Genomic DNA, 23003 nt, shown 5'->3' with positions numbered 1-23003 from the left:
CAATTGGTAACTTAATGCTAACCAAACGAGTGTGTTTGGATTTATGATCCAATCCAACGTTTAAATCCCGACAAACGAACAGGTCCAAATAGCACTTATGTCTCATTGGCTTAGGTGCTCATAAATCTCTGATTCCCATCCCAGTATGGTCTGCTTATTAATATGAAATATAAACTTCACGTGCTTGACCTTTTTAAGATGCATTGGCAGGTGCTATCCATCTGGGATCTATGCTGCTGTTGAGTCAAGGAATCATCATCTTCCTAAAACTTTAGGGAAGGTTTGCCTACCTGCTACCTCTCTGATCTTGCTGTCAAGGGAGAGCTTAGAGTTGTGAATTAAGAAATTTAACAATGGGAATGACTCTCCCGGCTCCGTGGGCTATAAGACTCTTAGCTTCCAGCAAACTACGTAAATGGATCTACTAAAGTTCTTTCACCAGGTAGGTTTGACTAACTGAACCTACAACTCCAACTGCTGGTTATTTCGAACATAAATTTTGAAGGGCTATTTATTGACCAATTACTCATAAAAGATTACATGTTTTCTTGCGCTTGGTCCTTAATCAGTTATCCTATGACGAGATATAAATGAGGTACTAATGGTGAATTTTGACACTTTTTCTGATGACCTTCTCTATCATTATAAACTTATTGGTATAGTAAAAACTACTACAGCTTAGAACATAGTCATAACATCCCGATTAAAAAATCTCAGATTGACACTGTTAGGAATCCCCTCGCTGGTAAGTCCAACGTCACTACTTGGAAATAGTGGTGTGTAAGGCATCTTGGCTGGTCCAACCCAGTTCTTCCAATTCTCCTCACTGTTCTTCCCTATAATTCCCTCCTCAATTTCAGCCAACTTCGTTCTAAATCTCCCATAGGCGTCTTAACGTTTCTTCATCTTCTGTCCATTCAAGAGTGCCTCTCTGGCCGAGGAAAACCTCGTCTAATGCATAGCCTTGACAGAATCTCTGACGCAACGGAATTCACGAAAGATTAGTTACCGTACTAATCCAAACGAGATAGAACTCAAATCCACGAGCAAACTTTGCGCATAAGGAAAAATAGAGAGAAACTCCGATTATTATTGATGTAAAAGATGAATAATTAAATAACTTACACTCCTATTTATACTAGTAGGAGTCCTAACAATAAGGTAACTACTTAGAGTGGAGACCAAGCAAAACAATACTACTTGGAAACCAAGACTAACAAAATCTAACAAAATTAAAAGACCGATAGAAATATGCCTAAACAAGCGGCATTAAAAGAGGAATTTCTAAAATGAATAATTTCTAAAATAAAGTTTCCATATATTTGATTCTCCTAAATTCTTGTCCTACATCAATCTCTATCAGGGAAATGCCAAGGATGCTCTGCCTGAGGGGTAACTGTTTTCAAGAAAGCCTTGTCTGGGTTGTACTCAAGGTCATCATATTCAAGAGAACCCGGTTTGGGTATGAACCGGCGGCTCATGGCGGGTCTGTTAGGAAGGTACCCTCCCGTAAGGCCGCAAGGGTATTTTCCAAAGTTGACTGCTGCATGGAGGGCAGAAGTGATCCATACGATAGTAGTACACGTTTCCACTAGCTCTTTGAGATTCTGCATTTCATGCCACCGTGATGTATTTTTCTTGTCACCATGACCTTTTTCCCGGATCTCATTCCACCACAATCGAAGTTCAGAATCTTTTTCAACCATGTCATCTGAGCTATAGTACAAGGAACAATACTCCTCAACCCATTTTTTGATTGCAGACCAGATTTCCAGGCCATCAACAGCATATGGGTAGTCCTTTATTAGCAGGCGTATGCCGTTTGGATATTTTGGGTCCTCAACTGCCACTCCTCTGCGCAATGAAAAAGGTAAAAGTGCAGAATTAGTAAACAATGAGGATGGATGTGGGAATGAACGGTACTTTTCTTTGTTTAGAGCCTTTAGATCATTTGAATCAGTCACCAAGTTCTGAGTTTTGTTTCCCGAACTCTGGAATCTGTATTGTCAAAATCCTGCGACACACGGCACATATAACTGCGATTTCATGATTCGGTTGAATAATCAAACAATTGGCTACTATCGCGGGGGTTGGGGGTGGTGGGGTTAACTTAGTGTACCCATGTATACGATTCGGTTTGACACACTGTTCAACGGATTCAACTTTAGGAACACGTTTCTACTTGCAAAATCGATATTATAAATGAATGGATAATGTGTTGAACTCATGTCTCACGTCGATTTAAAGTTTTGAATTTTGAACCTGTTGAGTGATGGATCTTTGATTACTTTTTCATCTAGTTCATACAAATTACATATCAGTGGATTCACATGAATCATATCATAACCTATTATGCAATTAAGGATCATAGATCAATCAGAACAACTTCTGCATTGATTTGGATATCAACTTTTTCAGATTTAATGCATACATATATGTCTAAGTGATTTATCGTTATATGTGACTACCTCTTGATGAGATCGGCAGGGAGTGCTTGCTCTTGGAAAACCAGTCCATATGTGCGACGGCTGACCATTCCGTGGCATACTTTGCTGGGAAAGCTTTTCTCTCAAGTAGTCCCCAGCATTGATTAATGAGAGTCTGTCTAGCGAGTGCATTGATGTTCATTGTATTGCGGAAGGGAGGATGCAGCGAAGCACATTTAGCTGCCTGCAATGGCTCAATTACTGCATGGGTGTTTAACCTGAGAACAAAATCAAAGATATGGTAACCATTTCAAACTAGACCATGGAATTTACAAATGAAGGCTCGTTTTGTTTTGACGTAAAATGCTTTCCAGTATTAATGTTTCACCGATTTCCCCTTGTTTAGTTGGACCAAAAGTGAGTAGGCTATTTTTTTTAAGTGAAGTATTTTCACGATATGGCGAGACTTGGTTCCTTCTTAAAGTACCTGTGGCTGTAAGGTATTTAACTCAAGGTTAAACTCAAGGTTATTGACCGTTGAGGCGCCGACCCACTTTAATAAATTTTTGAGGGTACGTTGTTCACAGCCATCACGTTCAATCAGGATTTTAGTCTATCTGTATTTATGCATGTATATGTTACTGTTTATGTGTTGACAGAAGTATATATATATTCACAATCACATTTACCCAAAAAGAAAGAAAGAAAAGAACAATGCTGATGTTCTGTTCTATGTTTTGTTGGTTTTTTTTTTTGGCAATATTGTATACAACAGCGGAAGTTAGAGGGGTGTTAGTATGTTAGTCAACAGGGGGTCCAGTGCCAGGATAGCCAAGCTTCCCTCACTCAATGTCCCTACTTTTTGTTGCGCCTAAATCTCCGAGCGGAGATGCAGGCGAAAAAGAGGATCAGATTTCCGGGAAGGAGCCCAGAACGATATCCTTTCTCGTGCCTAATGCCTAAGCGGCCCCTTTGTCTGCTACTTTAGACTATACTCCTCGACCTGGACTTGAGGCTATCTTCGAAACTCTTCCGAAAAATATAATACTCCTTCCGTCCCAAATTGTTTGTTCGGTCCACAAAACGATAACTTAAAAATAATACAATTTTTTAAAGAAAAAATTCAAACCTTTTTCACAAATTAATAGAAGTCATTGATATCTAGTAAGTTGTTAAAAAACTTTTAAATTTTTCTTGCAAAAATCGTACTCCCTCTCCGTCCCAAATTGTTTGTCCGGTCCGCAAAACAGAGACTCAAAAATAATGCATTTCTCTTAAGAAAGAATTCAAATTTTTTTCATAAATTAAAAGAACTCATCGATATCTTGTAAATTATTAAAAAAAAATTAATTTTTCTTGCAAAAATTATATTATTTTTACGTCTTTGTTTTGCAAACCGGACAAACATTATGGAACGGAGGGAGTATTATTTTTAAGACTCTGTTTTGCGGACCGGACAAACATTTTGGGACGGAGGGAGTAGAATGCAATTCCTAGGGGCTGTTCATAGCCCTGAATCTCAAATTCACCTCTCGTGAGACTTGAACCTCCATGTTCAATGTAGAAGAGTTGAGTTTTGTTCACCCTCTACTTACGAGGGTGAGCATTACCTTCCTTATTGAATGAAATGATGTAGATTTAACCACAAAGTGATATCATGCTTATCAAAAAGTGTATTGCATGGTAAATATGACATCATTTTGTGATGGAATTTATATCATTTCAACCAATAGAAATCAAGTCCGGCCCTGAATTTTTCGGGGCCCTAGGCGACCAACCAATCTGGGGTCTTTCACATCTACAAATGAAATATTTTCAAAAAATACAAATTGTCCCAAATATAAGACTTACAAATACTTATATGGCCAAGTTACAAAAATTACAGTTCTCAACTTAACGGCAGATTGCTTTAACAAGAGCACAAAATCACAAATCACACGATAAATTGCTTTAACCCTATTTTCGAGCAATTAAACAAACAATTCTCAACTTCCCAAATGCATAAACAAATAATATTTGCAAAAGACAAAAGCATAAACAAATGCCCAAAGTCCATACCTGGTAGATTGATTTCTTGCCGCGATTCTGCAAAAATCGGTTCTTGTATTCATGTTTTTACCTCTTCATGGGTAGAGGCTAAAAGTATTTTGGGGCTTTAAAGAAGTTCCCAGAAGAGAGTTTAAGCTATAATGAAATACATGGCTCTGATACCAAGTTTACAGACACGAAGTGGGTACAAACACTAAGTACGTTAAGATCGTAGAGAGAACACAATAAGGAATTATAAGAACACAAAAGACTGGAATATTATTGCAAACACTGACTGGCTTTCTAACTTGGTCCTTTACAATGGGGGAAGCCCTCCTTTTATAGGCGTAAGGAGGGGACGCTTACATCACTGATTACCTACACAAACAGTATAAACATATAATTGGTTTACCACCAATTATATTCGTTACAGACCAAAGTCTTCTACATATATTTATTACACATACAACTTTACATTTTCTTTCCTGCTAGCATTTATTACAACAGACCAATAATAATACTATTATTTACCTAAACAGTACTTTCCAATAATTTCACCCTCTCCGGAAAAGAGGACAACACTACTACACTTTATAGTACAGTACACAAAAGTAAATATACACCACACGAAAGAGACAGCTGGTATGAGCACGTGATTGTCACTCTGGATCATTTGAACTACTTTCTTCATCTCTGTCAGTCAAGTGATACTGGGTCAAAAGATAGCGAATATTTTGGCGCCATTCTTCCGGATAAGTATCATTGAATTTCCAGTTTGCAGTTTCATAATGGAGGAGAGATGAGGGAACTTCTGCAGGTGTCAATCCATTGAGTGAACACAGTGTTTGAGTTATGACCAGATAATTTTCACTGTGGATCTCAATGCTCGAAGACTCTTGATATGCTGAAAGGAATATAGTGTGATACTCATTTCTCCAAGTGATAGAACCATCAGGATTAGGAAGACATCTGTTGTTGCGAGTTGTCCAAAAAGCAAATTGGAGGTCTTCGTCTGGACCTGTAGGAACTTGTCTGATCTTCTGTTGCCAGTAGGGTATGTTTCCAAAAAGCAGGAGAAATTTCAAAAAGAAATCTTCTGAAGGTTGAACTTGATTAAACGCCGCATGAGCCAGATAGACCAAGACTGCTGATTTATTAAAACAGATACTTATAGTATACACATCGACTAAATACCATAAGAGGAGATAGGCTTCTTTTTTGAAATAAAAGATATTATGGTAAGACACTTCAAACTAGGTGAGAAATGGATAAACAGGATGGAAAGATAGACTTTTTATGGGACCTTCATCAAGACCATATTTGAAAATACAGAGATGTTGAAGGTTTTGACACATTTGGACACATCTAGAAAGAAGGGTTAACTCTAAAAGATGACACTGAAGGTGGACAGGAAGATTGACTGGATGGAAACAGGAAATCATTGGAAAACAACTAGGGACAAATGAATGGGATATTGTTTTTGAAAACTGGTTGATTTCTTTTTTGAGTCTTGACAAAAAATAAGGAAGGACATTTGTTTTTCCTTTTATGTGAACAGCATCAAAACTCCAATTGGAAAACCAATTTGTCCATCTGAGTAACTATGCTTTTGGGAGGTGCTTCTGTTTGAACTTGAGCATGCTGGGAAAACTCATCATATCAGTCTCAATTAGAAAATGATGACCGATTAGATGAAATTCAAACTTCTCAATGCTCCTTTTGATTGCCAGAATTTCTTTGTAGGTAGAGTGGTAATGAAGCTCTACTGGAGAGAATGCACCACTCTTGTATCCACAAATTCTACGCTTTTGATCTGTGTTTTCTTCCAAAAGAACTGCTCCCCAATATAGATCAGAGGCATCTGTCTGAAGGACTCTCTTTCCATCTGAAGGTATGGTTAATGGAGGAAGAGTTTTGGCTATGGCTTTAAGGTCTTTTACAGCTTTGGTACAAAGGGCTGTCCAAGGAGAAGGGGTTTTTCTTTAGTAGAGCTGAGAGAGGAGTTCGGTATTGGGTAAGGTTGGGGATGAAATCAGCCATATAGTTAACAATTCCAAGGAACTGTTGAACTTGTTTGACTGTGAGATTTTCATTTGAATTTCATTTGAAAAATGGTCAAGTTGGGAGGCTATATGAGGTTGGAGGATATATTGACCTTTAGAGATATGCATCCCTAAAAAATCAATTTCTGGTTGAGCAAGAAACATTTTTTTCTTTGAGAGCATGATACCATGAGTTTGGACTAGGGAATGAAAAATTTGTAGTAGGACAACATGAGACTCAATATCTGGAGAAAAAAGTAGGATGTCATCAATGTAGATAAGGGCTGATGATAGAATATGAGCAAATACCCGAATCATGGCCTTTTGAAATAAAAATGGAGCTGTTTTCAATCCAAAAGGCATGACTGACCACTGGAAGTGGTGGTCTGGAATGCAAAAATCAGTTTTGGGACGATCATCTGGATGGATGCCTAGCTGCCAAAAACCTGCTTTCAAGTCAAACTTTGAGAAAATTTGAGCTTTAGGTAAGTTTGCAAAAAGAACACTTCTTCGAGGAAGAGGGAATTTGTTATCTTGCAAAATTTGAGCTTTAGGCAAGTTTGCAAAAAGAACACTTCTTCGAGGAAGAGGGAATTTGTTATCCTGCAAAAAATGATTAAGAGGCTGGTAGTTGATAACCAGGCGGAGCTTTCCTTTTATCTGCTCGGTTCTTTTGTTCACATAAAATGCTTCACATGCCCACTGAGAGGTTGTGGGCTCAATCAATCCTTCTGACTTGAGTTGTTGGAGCTCTTGTAGAGCAAACTGATAGTGTTCTGGGTTCATTCCATGATGGGTAGCTTTGGTGGGGTTGATATCTTCATTTTTCTTAAAAGAAAGAGAAATGAAGAAATTTGAATTTTTTCAAAGTGGGTTGGAGCATTTGGTGAGGAATTGGGAATGAGATTCAGCACAGGAAGTTTGGATTATGGCTTCTTTGATGGAGGAGAAATTTTCTATAGAAAATAGATTTGGCTGAGTGGTCCAGGATAACAGGTAGTTTTTGTATTTTAAACTTTTTTTGAGCCAGAAAACTTTGCTGAGATTTTGGAGGATATCAAAGCCTAACAATAAATCTTTTCCTGGGAGATCAGAACCATAGACTTGGTGTTTTATGGTGTATCCTGGGAAAAGTTGGATGGTAATAGGCTTACTGATCAGGGTGATAACAAAAGTTTCTCTATTGGCTGCTGTAAAGGGTCTAAAACATGATTGCCAAAAGGACCTGGGAAGGATTGCTGGGTTGAGAATGGAGGCTGCTGCACCAGTATCAAAGAAAGCGATGACTGGTATGGGTTTCTCATATTTTTCAAGCAAGATTTTGACCTTGGTTAAAGGTTGAGCAAGCATGATGTTGGAGAACCAAATTGTTTGGACTTCATAGGGGAATGAGTCAGGATCATCAGAAGAGTCACCTGATTCTGATGAATCGTCTGAATCATCAAAAGTGAATGCAATGACTGCTTCATCTGTTGCTTCATTGTTGATGGAAAACAGAGATTCGACATCAGCATCTTCAAGATCATCATCAATGAGAGCCAAAGAGCTCACCATTTTGTCCCTTGCTGCTTTATTTGGACACTGTTTTGCATAGTGCCCCTTCTTTCCGCATATGTAACAGCGATCAGACTTTCGCTGCCCTCTGAACTTTTTCTTCTTGAAAAATTTTCATTTTTTCTGGCGTGAGAACCTGCCAGATTTTGGAAACTTTGAAAACTTGCCAGGAGATTAGAACTTCCATTTCTGAAAGTGTTTAGACTTCCGGTATGAAGGACGGCAAGTGCACTTCTTGACTTTGCACTTTATGGATAAGTCTGGCCAGTCACATGCTTTACCAAGAAGTTTTTCCTGTTCTTCAAGAGTTCTGAGAAATTTCTGGTGATTGCACAATTTTTCCAAGGCAATCAAAGAGTGTTGGTAAATACCACCAAGAGATGTTGCATTCAGCGTCAATCCTTTTGTCTGAAGTAACCTTGTTGTCTCATTTCTCAATGGTTTAGGAAAGGAATTCAGAAAGGCTTGCTTGAGATTGACATCATCCATGCCGTTGAGAAGATAAAATCTCTGAGACATACGGTCATAATGAATCTCGAGATCTTTCCTTTTGAATGAACAGCACTTCATGCTGAGATATTCTTCTCGAACAAACTCTTTTGTGTTGTTGTGGTCACCAAGAAACACAGTATGCAGGACTGAGATAAACTGATCAAGGGTTGGCAATTGTTTGAGCTGTAGCTGTCGGTATTCACCAAGAGCCAAGTACTATTGACGAAGACGGCTAAGAAATTTTGCTGTACACTTAGTAATGACGATACTTAGTGTAGCGTTGGGAGAGAGCATAGCAGCAGTGCACCAAGCATGAATTTCATAAAGCTTATCCAACAATTTTGATTGGGGAATGTTAGCAAAGGAGAAACTTTGGGTATGGATATTGGAATGTGAGAAGGAATCAAAGGTTGGAATTTCTGGAGGTGGAGGTGTATCAAACTCAGGACCTTCTTCAATAATAGGATCATCAACATGTTCCTCTGGAGTATTTTCTGGATTCATCATGAAAACATGAGGAATGGGCATCGAGTCAATGGATTCAGTATCCGATTCAGACTCAATGGTTGGTTCAGGAGATGGGGCTTCTGGTATAGTGGCTAAGGTATGTAGGAGAGTGGAGATTGGATTTTTGGAAGGGTTAGAAGTTGGCTGAACCATTAACTGGGGTGACTTTGAATTTTGGTCAGATGGTTTGGAAGGAGTATAGGTAGTTGGAGTAGATCGATGTAGATGTAGATGGTGGAGACGGAATTGTTGGAGGCTGGACATGTTTTATCTGGGGCTTTGGGAAATAAAGTTTTGGTGGAGATGGTCTTTTTGGTGGAGGAAGAAAAACTGATGAGCTCCCAAAGATATTGGACTCACTGAATCCTGAAGTAGGATTTATAGATAAGGGTTGAGACATTTGAGGATACCCAGAAAAATATTCTTGAGAGGAAGAAGGAAACATGTCAAACGGGCTTTTTTGTTGAGAATACTGCTGAGCTTGAAATGAATAAAGCTGATTCTTGAGATGCTTCATTTCTGCATCCTTTTGAGAAAAATCTGCTGAAAATGCTTAGTTGGCATAAGCCATCTGGAGAAATTCTTGGTGAACATTTTGAATTTTCTGCTGCAAATCTCTGATAAGAAGTTCCAAAATTGATAATTTCTTATGGACAACATTCTCCAAATTTTGTTGAGAGTTAGCAATTCTCTGAAGAATTTTGTTCTGAGCCAGAGAATTTGCTGACTGCCAATTTATTGCTGCTTCCGATGCTGAAACGGCTTTGATACTACCATCAGGGAGAATGGTAGTAGAGTCTGGAATTTTATGCCGATAGGTCGTCCTTTCTTGGGAATTATGAAATTCCAAAGAAGGAAAATCTGCTTCAGTCCAGGAAGAAGATGAGGTGAACATAAAACATCTACTCAGTTGACTTGACGAACCATCATTAGATGGAGGTTGAGGAGGAGGTGGAGATTTACAAGGAGTGGGAGGTGACGAAGGACATATGGGACATGGTTCTTCAACAAAGTTCTCATCATCTTCTAGGAGACTGTCTTCTAGACACTCATCACAGTCACAGGCATCAAAATAATAATGATCTGTTTCTGAATTTTTGAAATAAAAGACTGGAAAGCCACTTGAATCAAAATATTTAATTGGAGGGCCAGGCCTAGAACCATCTACAAACATGTTAATTCTTGAGGGAAAAATGAAAGGATGGGTGGAGGCTGAGGCAGAGGTTTCTTTTGGGAAAGAAATCTCCACTGTACCATCAGGTTTTGAAATGAAAGTTGGATTTGATGATTGGACAGGTATGGGTTTGTTTTGATTTTTCTCATAAGCTGTAACCCAAGATTCTGGGAGAAGCTTGAGAAGTTCAGGACGGAAAATTTGTCGTGGAACATGGACACAAGAGGCTTGGTGAGGTGCGTTAACAGTGAGGAAAAGGGCTTCATCTGTGGAGGAAGGTAAGGACATGTCAAAAGCATGGTTTTGAAAACGATAAGCCATTTGGTAGTGAAGCGTTGCTGCATATGTGGTGAAAATTTGAGAGGCACCACCAATTTGAACTTGGACCTTCAAGGCGGATAGCAGATGAGGATCTGCTAATGGCATGTTGAAATTGGGATAGAAGGTAAAGATCACAGTTCCAGCATTTAAAGTGGTTTGGACTGTAGCGATACATGCATGTACATGTTGATACTGTAGAAACCTGGTATCGACCAGAGCAAGTCTGGAAGTAACAGGCAAACCTTTTCGCCCATGGAAAGTGACAGCCAAGCGGATTGCTCCAAAATGAAGGTGGGTAAATTCTTGTTGTTGCCAAAGACGAGGCAAGTTAACTGGGATTTTCAAAGGTAAGAGTTGTTCAGCTTCTGTAGAGGCGATAAAACACTGATTAAATTTAGAGGCCTGGACATACTCTTTCACAGAGGTTGGTCGTTTTGTGTAAAAAAGTTGGATGACAGATTTTTTTACAGAGGTTTGAGGTCGAACAAAAGCATTATAGGGGTTTAGGAACGGGAGATCAGTAAGGGGAACCTTACTCTCATCAGTAAGGTATTCAAACTCATACAAATATTCAAGATTAGAATAAAAAGATGAGGAATTTCTACTGGTGGAGGAACGTGAAGGAACAAGAGATGAAGTAGCGGAGGAGTAAGTAGAAAACAGATGATTCATTCTTAGGAAAAATTCTGGGTTCCTCTTTCCCTTAGTACAACAATTCTTTTCTTTTTCAACGTAAGACCTTCAACCAATTTTGATTAATAAAATTCTGTATATTAGGGTAGACAAACCAAGACACACCGCTCAATAGCCAAATGTTTCAAGGTACTTTAATCCACTGATACAAAATTCTTTTAACCAAAATAGTTGGTGAAGTTTCTGATGTGGAGGATCATGTGAAGGCAACCACATAGTATATGCTTCAAGTTTTTCTTTTAGAAAAGATTTGAAGTAGTTTTGGAAAAGAAGTTCCCAGAAGAGAGTTTAAGCTATAATGAAATACATGGCTCTGATACCAAGTTTACAGACACGAAGTGGGTACAAACACTAAGTACGTTAAGATCGTAGAGAGAACACAATAAGGAATTATAAGAACACAAAAGACTGGAATATTATTGCAAACACTGACTGGCTTTCTAACTTGGTCCTTTACAATGGGGGAAGCCCTCCTTTTATAGGCGTAAGGAGGGGACGCTTACATCACTGATTACCTACACAAACAGTATAAACATATAATTGGTTTACCACCAATTATATTCGTTACAGACCAAAGTCTTCTACATACATTTATTACACATACAACTTTACATTTTCTTTCCTGCTAGCATTTATTACAACAGACCAATAATACTACTACTATTATCCCTTTCCTAAACTTCAATTCTATGAGAAAGCCGACTTGGCTTTGTGGTTCTATTGTGTTTTTTTTTTCTTTTTTTCTTTAAAGAGTTGACATAGAAGTTTCTGAATTGGGCTGAAAAAAATTTTTGGGCCTTGTTTTAAAATGAGGCCTCACTTGGTTAAGTTAACTTTGGGTACAAATTTTGAGCCTAAGGACTCCTAATGTAGTATACTAACTTAAAATGGTTGGGGGCCCTAATTTTGGGCCTTTTGGTTTGGGGGGGGGGGGCCTAGGCCACCGCTTGGTGGGCCTAGACCCAAGGCCGGCCTTGATAGAAAGGAGAGTAATGTTCATCCTCTTTTAAGGAGGGTGAACAAAATTGCACTTTGTGGAGGGAGGGCGACACAACCAACTCGGAAGGATTTCTCCTAAATGTGCGAGTGTTTACCATCGTGCTGCGTTAGACTACTTATTTTATGTTTTGTTGTTCACTACAATGCTTTCAGTGAGATTGATTTTTTCCTTATTTTCTTCCGTAGGTCAACAAAACTACGGAAGACAGAAGGAAAAAAGTGATTTGCAATTTTCAAACTCATTTTACATGAATTTTTTTTCCACTTGTACGCTGAAACAAATGGAGTTGGATTCCTTGAAAGATTGTACATACTAGTGGCAAATGAGCTGATGATAGCCGGTCATTTACTGCAACATATATAAGCTTTAGCTAATTGCCAAACAGTGCCTTGAGCTCCATGATCTGCCGGAGTGCACACTTCACTAGCTAACTTGTCCTAATTGATCTCGGTCAGGTACGGGTGAGCTAGGGAGGCTCGGCTCGATTGCCTGTGGCTTCAAAGTTCCATCATTTTTCAAGAAGAGGAGTGAGTGTCCTTATGGCATATGTCTTGGCGGAAGTCCAGAGTTTATCCAGCTCAGGTATGACATTGGAGCATCGTGGTAATCTAATGTCTATCTCAAGAAAGTGGCTTTATTTCAGTTAGATGAGATATTTTGGGTGGGGGCGGATCTAATGTAGACACCCTCCTGAAATTACTGGTATTTTTTTTATGTTAATCAAAACAGGAAGTATTATATATTAAACTACCCAAAATAGAATAGGAAGTATGCCTAGATCAAGTGGTAAGGTCTTCGGTTTCCCATATGTGTGGTTGTGTGTTCGAAACACGGTACTACCCCTGCGTTATTTCTTTTAAACTGACATGCGTTTGGAAAAAAAAGAATTCTTCAAAACTTTCTCCTAGTAGTTGAACCAGAATCATTCTAATCTAAACGTAAGGTAGTTGTAGTACAACAAAGCCAAATTATACAATTCTACCAATTATTCAAATAAAAATGTAATAAACGATCTAATGAAAATGCAGAAACACTAGTACATTCATTTTTTTTTTTCTTTATTCTTGTTATGTTTTTTAGAATGCATATTCTCTTTATATTGGATTGTGAGTAGTTTTATTAAATTTATGCTCAAAAGGTGACCTCTCTGTTTGAAATTTCTGGATCTGCCACTGATTGTGGATCCATTTGTAAACTGTTTGGTTGAAAATTTTCACCATTATGGTGTGGTAGTTCTATGGAAAATTCCTCTTCTAAAGACAACCCCTCTAATTTTTTCTCTATGCATTGCACTCCTTGGTCTTTGAACTGGCCTCATCGTTGTATACGTACCTTGGGATTTAGCTTGCTATTTGGAGAGAACTCCTGCAAATATGTTTTCTGGTTGTTATAATTGAAGGTGAAGCCGTGAAGGGTGCATGTAAATCCCCTTGGATCAGCTGTACACAAGAGTTCTCAAACTAAAGAAAACCTAATAACAAATATGCTTGTGAGTTTTTTTTTTTTACTTTTTGGTTGAATAATGGATAACATAAATGATAAATGTGTACAACAAGAAAATTTTACTCCCTCTGTCTCAATTTGTTTGTCCAATTGTCGAAATACGTGTCTTTCAAAAATATACTTATATCTTACATTTTATAATGTGTTTTTTTGTTGAAGATTTTGTATAATAAAACTAATTGAAATCTATCAAACAAGATTCATATTGCATATTAAAAACATTACGAATTGAAAATTATAGCCAATTCTTTGAGAGGTCAAACGCTTTTAAAAAGTCAAAAAAGGGACAAACAAATCGGGACGGAGGGAATAGTTTACTTGGACAAGACGGATGACAACAGGGTTTTTGCTCGATTCAATCTTCCATTTTTTCAATCTGATTTCGGATTTGTGAAAAAAATGGAAGATTGGATCGAATTCCTACACATATCGGATTGGGATGATTTTTTGCGGGCTCACTCAATTTTTTTTAAAACATTGTTGAAGGGTTTATATCATTCATGCGAGACCCAGAGTGTCACGTCCATAATTTTCAACATAATAATAATAATATTTTTAAAATGATGGTATACATGTCAATATCCCAAATACTTTTCCATAATCTATTTAAGAAAAAGATTAAGTTTAAACGGAATACAATACCGGTATTTCGGTCCCAATCCATAAATAGCCAAAAGATGAGGAGTTTAGAAGTTACATTGAAAAATTAAAATTTTACATCTCTCAAAGGGTTTTACTCAATATATCAAAATAATCCTCCCATGATAGTTTTCAAAATGATGATGACAGATGCACGTCAAGCACTCCATGCCGATATCCCTGCGATGTACTTGAAAATGATAGATTGAGCTAAACTAGCCCAGTAGAGAAATTTATACTCAAGCTATATGAAAATGAGATGAATTATGCACCAAAAATGAATGAGTTTTTTTTTTTAACGAACACGGGTAACAAAGGTTTACCAAATAAATAAGTGGACACTAACCTCAATTCTTAAAACGTCTTATCAAGATTCTTATCGATGCACAATTCAAACTAGAAGCTGTATTAAACTCTTCTCAAACTAAACAAACCCACAACAGATAGTCAAACACTTCATTTACTTCACGTATGGGCACGACAATTTATCTCAATTTCACATCCTCAATTACCAATCTCTTCCCCATAAAACATTTCTTTTTGATTGTAAAATGATTTGTAAAAAAAAAAAAACAAGACCAATACGGTCACACTCCGTTGATTCAAGCTTGAATAGCCGGAGTCCGTTGATTCTGTGCACGAATACCGAAAACTGTTGATTCGCTCAAGAATACTAGGGGATTTTTATATTGAATAGCCGGAGTCCTCTTTTCAAAATCAAAATCCATCCTTAAAACAAAATATTGAATAAATCATTCATTTGTCCCTTCATTGATAAACAAACATTAATGTATGCATCATAATTTGTTGATTAGTGGAACCACACATCGCATAACCGTCTATTCGTGTTCAGCCCGGTCATCTCACCATTTCGGCCGTTCTACCGAATGGTGATACCCGTAGTGTCAAATCTCGTTATATCCGTACGTGTCGATCAATCAATCATAATTTAATCATCCGCAACAGTTGTATCACAATATCGATTACACTTCAAGCATTCTAAATGATCTACCAATCCACCACATGGATTACATTTCAAAACGTTCCAAACGGTTAACCATATCATAACTACGACTGATGAATTAACACGCCCTTCCCTTTAAGTATACTACAATACTGCATGTAATGTGCCGACCCATCACCCCCTCACGGCATACATCTCGCCAATATCGACATCTAGACCTCATGGAACAAGCACCAAAGGGATAAAGAATACGAATTTCGGTTTTACTTTTCGGTCCACTAGACGAACGCCCATCTACCCATTCACACTCACCACAAAGCCTCACACGACCTACGACACTCCTAAACAACCTTGTGACACATTCTCCGTTTACAACGAGTGTCAAAGGAATGAAATCTAGCAATAAGACATTGGAGGACGAGCAACCATGTTTAAGGGTGGTTTAGTAGCATTTAAGAGGTATTAGAAATGATTAGGGGCCAAACTAATCAACAAGGGATCAACGATGTCGAAATTGTCTAGAAAAGGATTGGTATCGATACCTGTACACCTGGTATCGATACCCTTAAGGCAGGAACCCAAAATGACGAATTGGTATCGATACCTGACAAAATGGTATCGATACCTGAAGGTTACGAGTGACGATTTTGTGCAGAAATTCAGATGCTAGCTCAACAACAAAATTCAATGATCCACAACACGATTAAGGCATAAAATCAACACACAAACATATAACAAAAGCAAGAAATTCCTACTTTGAGTTTGGAGAGCAAAACCCCAAGATTTCTCAAGCCCTAGACTCCCGAAACTTCAAATCAGCTGGTTTCTCCTTCCCCGAGCTTGACCCACGAAATTTACGGCTTGAATCACTTAGAGAAGACAAATTGGAGGTTGGTTTGAGTAGGTTTCAAGTGATTTTGGTTGAGAGAATGAGAGAGTGAGATTCAGATGAGAGGAGAAGAGAGAGACTACCGATAGAGAGAAATGAGAAATGGGGAAAGTTTCTCCCCTGGAGAAACTCCTCTCGCCTAATTACTCTTGTACCCTTCTACGAATATCCACACGGTACATCTCGACAAGACGTACAATTATATAAAAAAAAGAACACGGGTCTCTACACAGAGTGGGCCCCACGTGCCCACCTGTGGCTCCCGTCGATGGCTATGCTCTGTTTCCATAGTAGGGTTCCCAACCAGAGGTGCTATTGACATAGACAATCTATAGTGATGAGGCCCACAAAAACGATTTGAGCCGTTCATTACATTTAAAATAATTTTCAAGGGCTCTTGTAAAAAATTAGTTCAATCCGATACCTATAAGTACGATCTAATCATCTAATTTTTCATTCAGATTTTTGGATCCTAGTAACTTAATGAAAAATTAGATGATTAGATCGGGTACTTATAAATATCCGTTGAGCTGATTTTTCATAGGGGCCTTTGAAAAAATGTTTGATTCCTTAACCTCCCGTTTTGCCATTTAGATCGTTTGTGTGGGACCCATAGTGGGCTCCACATTGCGATCTATGCACAGATTGTCTGTGTCGACAGACTTTTTGGGGTCCAATTCCATTCTCACGTAACAAAAATTTGTTGCATGTCACTGAGGCATTGCGGTGCTCAAACCATGAAATCCGATCGTAAAATTAACTGAATGGATCAAATTCTTAAAGGTACTTGGTTGAGCTTTTCTTCTTCTTCTTTTTTCATAAAAAAAAGGTGAGAAAAATTGTCTTCTACAAATTGAGGATTCCAATTATTTGTGTAAGACTTGAGATTGGCCCACACATCCCAGCTGTGCTTCATTGGTATCTAAAATTCTGTGCCCATAGAACTACTTCAAATTCATTGTATTCTTGTTTTTTTTCCGGTCAAACGGAAATTCATAAAAAAACTTACGAAACAAAGTACCACATCAAGAGTATCAACATAATAAACATAGCTTGTTAAGGAAGTAAAATAACTACTAAGTCTAGTCTAAAACTTGCCTAATATTCAGGTTATCTCTAAGCACAAACTCTCTCATAGCAATTGACATTTTTCATAAGGAATATAAGGTTGACATCTTGTTCAGCTTCCCATTAAGCAAGATAATCTGCGAACTGGTTGGCTGTTCGGTAAGTAAAATTCATTGTATTCACTTCCAAGTAAATCAAACAACACTAGATAACATAATTTAGGAAACTGATCACATTCGTATATATAAATAGTTCTCCTATCCAATTCCGGATCGGGGAAGTTTTACACAGGAAGTCGAAAAAACTTTAAAACATAATTGCAATCGGAGCCGTTCGATATATAGTAACCTACATGCATCGAACGGCTACGACGGCAGTTCTGTCTGAAGTTGTGTATTTCCAGACTTTTTGTTTCTAAATTACCAGCTCTTATAAATACTATCTTGTACCCCCAAGAAATTGCAAAATTATACACAAATTGCATAATCTGTTACACAGAGATCATAAAAATATACATATACCCTCTCTCTCTCTCTCTAGATGCATGGACTTCATGGAGTTCGATCACCACCCCATAATAAGGACCGGTCGTCTACAAATTCTGTCAACCACCCCTACTCAACCGCAAGCCCACCACATCCCCACCCTCTCCCGTCCACGTCCACATCGACTTCCTAATAGTGAACAACAAATTTTTATACTAACAAATGAGAGGCCCCATTTTCGAAACCTTGCCTAGGGCCAAAAAAAACCCAGGGCCGGACTGTGTTTCATGAGGGGTGCATCAAGACTTGGTTGGGGACTAGCCATGTTTGCCCTATTTGTCGATTCAAGATGCCGGCGGCTGATTAGGAATTATTTATTTTTTGTTATTGTTTGATTATTTGTGTCTGGATCTAGATACGAATTTGGTGTCTGGATTTAGACATGTAAACACGTAATATAGAGATTATTGTGTCTTTGAAATTTCATATACTTGCAAATTACCTAGTGATTGAATTCATCAAAATCCTTAAACAGTTTCCAAATTATTTGGGGAAGAGTCATTTTTGCCCTACTCGTCGATTCAAGATGCCAACAGCTGATTCGGGCGTGTTTAGTATCCTTACTTGCTCAAAATACGCAAGTTAATTGTGGCTAGATTCAAACACAAAATACACAAATTAATTATATCTCTGGCATTAGTTGTACTGCGTACTTGGGAATTTCCTTCTGCAAAACCAGCATTTGATTTTGGAGGGATCGAGAGGCAAGGCTGTTTGGGATGCTCTCATGCACTTTGAACATGCTATATTTATGCGGTCATAATACACATGAAACAATGTGAATCCGTAAATTGAGTCAAATTAGAGAAACTTTCAATCCCTTAGGAAAAGATTGAGCATGAAGCTGGACCACACATTGTTGTGGAGTCCACACACTTGGGCATGAACCACATATTGGTGTGCAGTCTACATCTCACACCAATGTGTGGTCCACATCTCACACCAATATGTGGTCCAGATTCGTGCTCAACCTTGCTCCAGGGACATTGAATATCTTCTCGTCAAATTAATATGGAACGCAACTAGAGTAATGCTTAATATGATGAATATTATACAATCAAGATAGATTCAAAACGCGCATATCATATGCACCCAATTCTAGATTAGTGTTTACTGTTAAAAGCTAATCAAAACTGCAGTCCATGAAAGTAATTATAGGGTGATTGTGAGCCATTTGGAGCTAGTAGTAGTTCATGCTTTAGGCTGCTTCGCGCGATTCAATGATTTAATCTTTAATGACAATACACCTGGTCCCTTATCAGTAGTACTCAACAGAAGAAGAATAACATTGAGCTTCTCATTATGCCTCAATTGGTTTCAGGGGCAGAACTATCAAGGGGGAAACATTTGTAAATTCCAACAAGCTATGTAATTTTTTCCGCTATCGGAGAGGAACATGATCGTTTGGACATTAATTTTTTTTTATTTTTATCGGCATTGGACATTGAGTTTTTTTTGTAAGTTTAGTATTTTTACTTCATCTTACTTTGTGGATTATATATGGTAGGTGTAAATAGACATAAAGTGAATTCATAAGTATGTCTATTAACACTTGTACAAATAAGCAGAATGTATGCTGTGACTCTCTTTTTACTGCACTTAGACTGAAAAAGGAATGCCCCATTACCCTGAAACTTGTCGATTTAATTTTTTTTTTGGGTGTTTGCCAACGGAGAAAGCAGAATGCATGCGGTGACTCTCCTTGTTGAAGCTACTTGTATGTTTTTAATGTTTTAATGAATCGTCTAGTTACCAAAAAAGAGAGAGAGAGAGAGGCTCCCCCTCTTAGAAATTTGAATTTATACCGAAGCGGGATCAGGGCCGGCCCTGGGCTAAAGCCCGAGGTGCCGGCGCTGTAGGCCTCTGAAATTTCAGAAAAACGAGGGCCTCATTTAAAAAAAAATCAAAAAATATTATATTTATATATAAATGTTCTATGTTTTAACATAATGTTAATTCTAGCACAAGTGGTCTGTGTGAGGTATGTGATATTGGGATGGGAGATCCCTGATTCAACTCCTAGGAAGGTTTTCTTTTGACGAAGGTTTTTTTCCATTTTTTTTTCTTTTGGATCTAGAAATAAATAATATACAGCTTTTATACTTTTTGCATTCTTATGGTTAAAGTTAATAACATGATTAGTTAAAAAAATGTAGTGTATGAGTGCTACTTCGTTATGTTTGATTTTTTTTTTCTAATGGTATAAAATATTTTAAGATTTTATTTTAGTTAAATTACAAAACTAAAATACCATGTTCAATATTTTTACCTTATATTAACCACCTATATTAATTTTTTTTTAAATAGAAAACCTAAGGCTTCAATTTTAAAAGTCGCTTTAAGCCTCCAAATTCTCAGGGCCGGCCCTGAGTGGGATATAGCGGTTTCCAGGAATCCAATTGATGTCACCCTTGTACCCAAATCCTGCATGCTTCCCCCGTTGAATTGTTGCATATCAAGAATATTAAGAAGAGACAGCAACTCTGACCATATATCATGCAGAAGCCTAAGTAAGAGAAATTGGTCATAATTTTAGACGTCAGCTGATTGAAATCAATGACACAAAATAGATCCCGTAATATGTATATGTTATGAAACCCTAATGGCTATTACTGCAATGCTCACCTGGCTAAGATGGGAAAACAAAGCTTAAGAGATCAATAAGATCATTGCCACCACCTCTATCATAGCTGTGAAATCACTTGGTAGTATCAAATGTGCCGAGGAGTTCCCCCAAACACTTCAGCAGGAATTTGCGCCGATTACCTCTTTCTTGGAAAAGAGAGTAATTCCCAATGAAGTGTTTGGGGAACCTCTAGGGGACACTTGATGGATTTTCACCCAAACTTCTTGGTTTGTCAATGGCTACTAACCATAGCTAGCTACTATTTATAGTGAGTTCCTCTCTTTTCATTGAGCACTAAGAAGACAGAAAATTCTATTCGGTACGATAAAACCGGTTGTTGTAGTGAACCTAGTCGCGAATGTGGGTTTGATCAATGATTATATATGGGTCCAAATTGAGTTGAGTGGCTACGATAGATTCCACTCTCTTACTTCCTTTCACTTTCCGCTTCCTCATGGATAAGATGCTCCGTACAACTCGAGAACTTTTCCCTTGTCTTAGAGAATCCGCAATGGGTTTGTTAACGACTATGTTAATTGTGTGTGTTAAGATTTAACAAACAAAATCGTATTTTTTGCGCCACAATGCTTGTGTGTTAGAGTGTGCTAAATGTAGTAGTGTGTTAGTATGGTTATCAAGTTTAGCAAGGAAGTTAACAAACAATAAGTGGGTCCTATCCCTATAAATTCAAACTTCAACCATAAAACATAAATGCCCACACTACTTTCTTTTTTGAAAACTTACCGTTAACTTGATTTACCGTTGCCTTTTTCATTGTTTTTCTATATATGTGTTGAACACCAAAAGTCAGAATAAAGGAAAAATAGGCAATGAGATTTCATGCTCTGAACATAATTCTTTTAAATGGGAAGTGGAGTGGCAGGAACATGGCCGTTGACCTTTCCTTCATTACAGAAAAATGACGTTGAAAGTTTTTATTATAGCCATTGTTTTGATACATTATTTTAAATAGTTAACACACTCCTAACTAATCCATTGAGGTACTCATATATATACTAACATACTTTTAAGCTAACACACACTTGTAGGACCCATTTTTTATTCTAACACATACTTTAACAAACATTTTGATACACAAATATAACACACCAATTGCGGGTGCTCTTAGTTTTTATTGATAGTGCACATAGAAGAGGTTTCTAGCTATCCAATGTAAAACACAATAGGGATTTTCAATAACGTACCTTAATTAGAAAGCGAAATATGTGGCCTAGGTTCAACTTGGGTGAAGACATCCCACACTGAAGTTGAACCTACAGAACGTATACACAGCTTGTCTAAGTTACGGAGTACTTAAATTTCCAAGTAATAACAAGTTTACAAATCTTAAATATCGGATGATACATAACCCTTTAGCATTTTTGCTCTTTCATATACTGTGTTACCTACACCCAATAGAACGGCTTGAAATTATATGCGTATATTTAGGAAAATGATCACATTCGTATATATAAATAAATAGTTCTCCAATCCAATTCCGGATTGGGGAGGTTTAACACAGGAAGTCAAAAAAACCTATAAAACATAATTGCAATCGGAGCCGTTCGATACATAATAGCCTACATGCATCGAACAACCACGATGGCAGTTCTGTCTGAAGTTGTGTATTTGCAGACCTTTTGTTTCTATATTACCAGCTCTTATAAATACTATCTAGTAGCCCCAAAAATTGCAAAATTATACACAAATTACATAATCTGTTACACAGAGATTATAAAAATATACAAATACTCCTCTCTCTCTCTCTCTCTCTCTCTCTCTCTCTAGTTGCATGGACTTCATGGAGTTCGACCACCACCCCATAATAAGGACCATCTACAAAGTCTGTCAACCACCCCTACTCAACCGCAAGCCCACCACATCCCAACCCTCCCCAGTCCATGTCCACATCAACTTCCGCCATCATATCACCGACCGCTTGTACAACAGGCCCCACCACGGCCATGATGATGACGACAACTGCCGAGCGGCCACCCCCAACTCATCGCCACCAGCTGCCTTCCCACAACCTCAACCTCAGTCTGCATCCCCGCCACCAACTTCATGAAGTCGCATCAAATAATTACCAGTGTCCTAACGAATTCACACGTCCACCCCACGTTCCACATCCACGTACGTGGCGGACTGGGTTGTCTCCTGGGGGCGGATGTTTATTAGCTCGGCGGCGAACATGGGCCGGACGGTGGGGCCGGTCTGGGTGGAGGTGACGATGCTGCGTGTGCACGCGCGCGATGAGAGAGAGTGGGTGGTGAGGGGGTTGATGGAGTCAGTGTTGGAGGGAGAGAGGAGGGGGGGACGTGGCGGCGAATGTGGAGGCGGTGAGGGGGTTGAAGAGGAAGATGGTGGTGGAGGATGGAGGGGAGAGTTGTAGGGTTTGGTTGGAAGAGTTTGTTAAGGGGGAAAAGGTCACGTGCATGCCGTGTAGGCACGTGTTTCATGAGGGGTGTATCAAGACTTGGTTGGGACTAGCCATGTTTGCCCTATTTGTTGATTCTAGATGCCGACAGTTTA

The 23003-nt window shown here is 38.3% G+C and overlaps 1 pseudogene; it reads right to left on the bottom strand.

Annotated features, from left to right (window-relative positions):
* Positions 1-211: 211 nt before the first annotated feature.
* On the bottom strand, positions 212-22437 carry LOC131309377 (probable linoleate 9S-lipoxygenase 5; annotated as a pseudogene).
* Between the last annotated feature and the right edge of the window lie 566 nt (positions 22438-23003).

The sequence above is a fragment of the Rhododendron vialii genome, chromosome 12a, assembly GCF_030253575.1.
Source record: "Rhododendron vialii isolate Sample 1 chromosome 12a, ASM3025357v1".
NCBI lineage: Eukaryota > Viridiplantae > Streptophyta > Magnoliopsida > Ericales > Ericaceae > Rhododendron > Rhododendron vialii.
The sequence above is the reverse complement of the archived record's forward strand: the minus strand, read 5'-3'. Positions and strand labels throughout refer to the sequence as shown.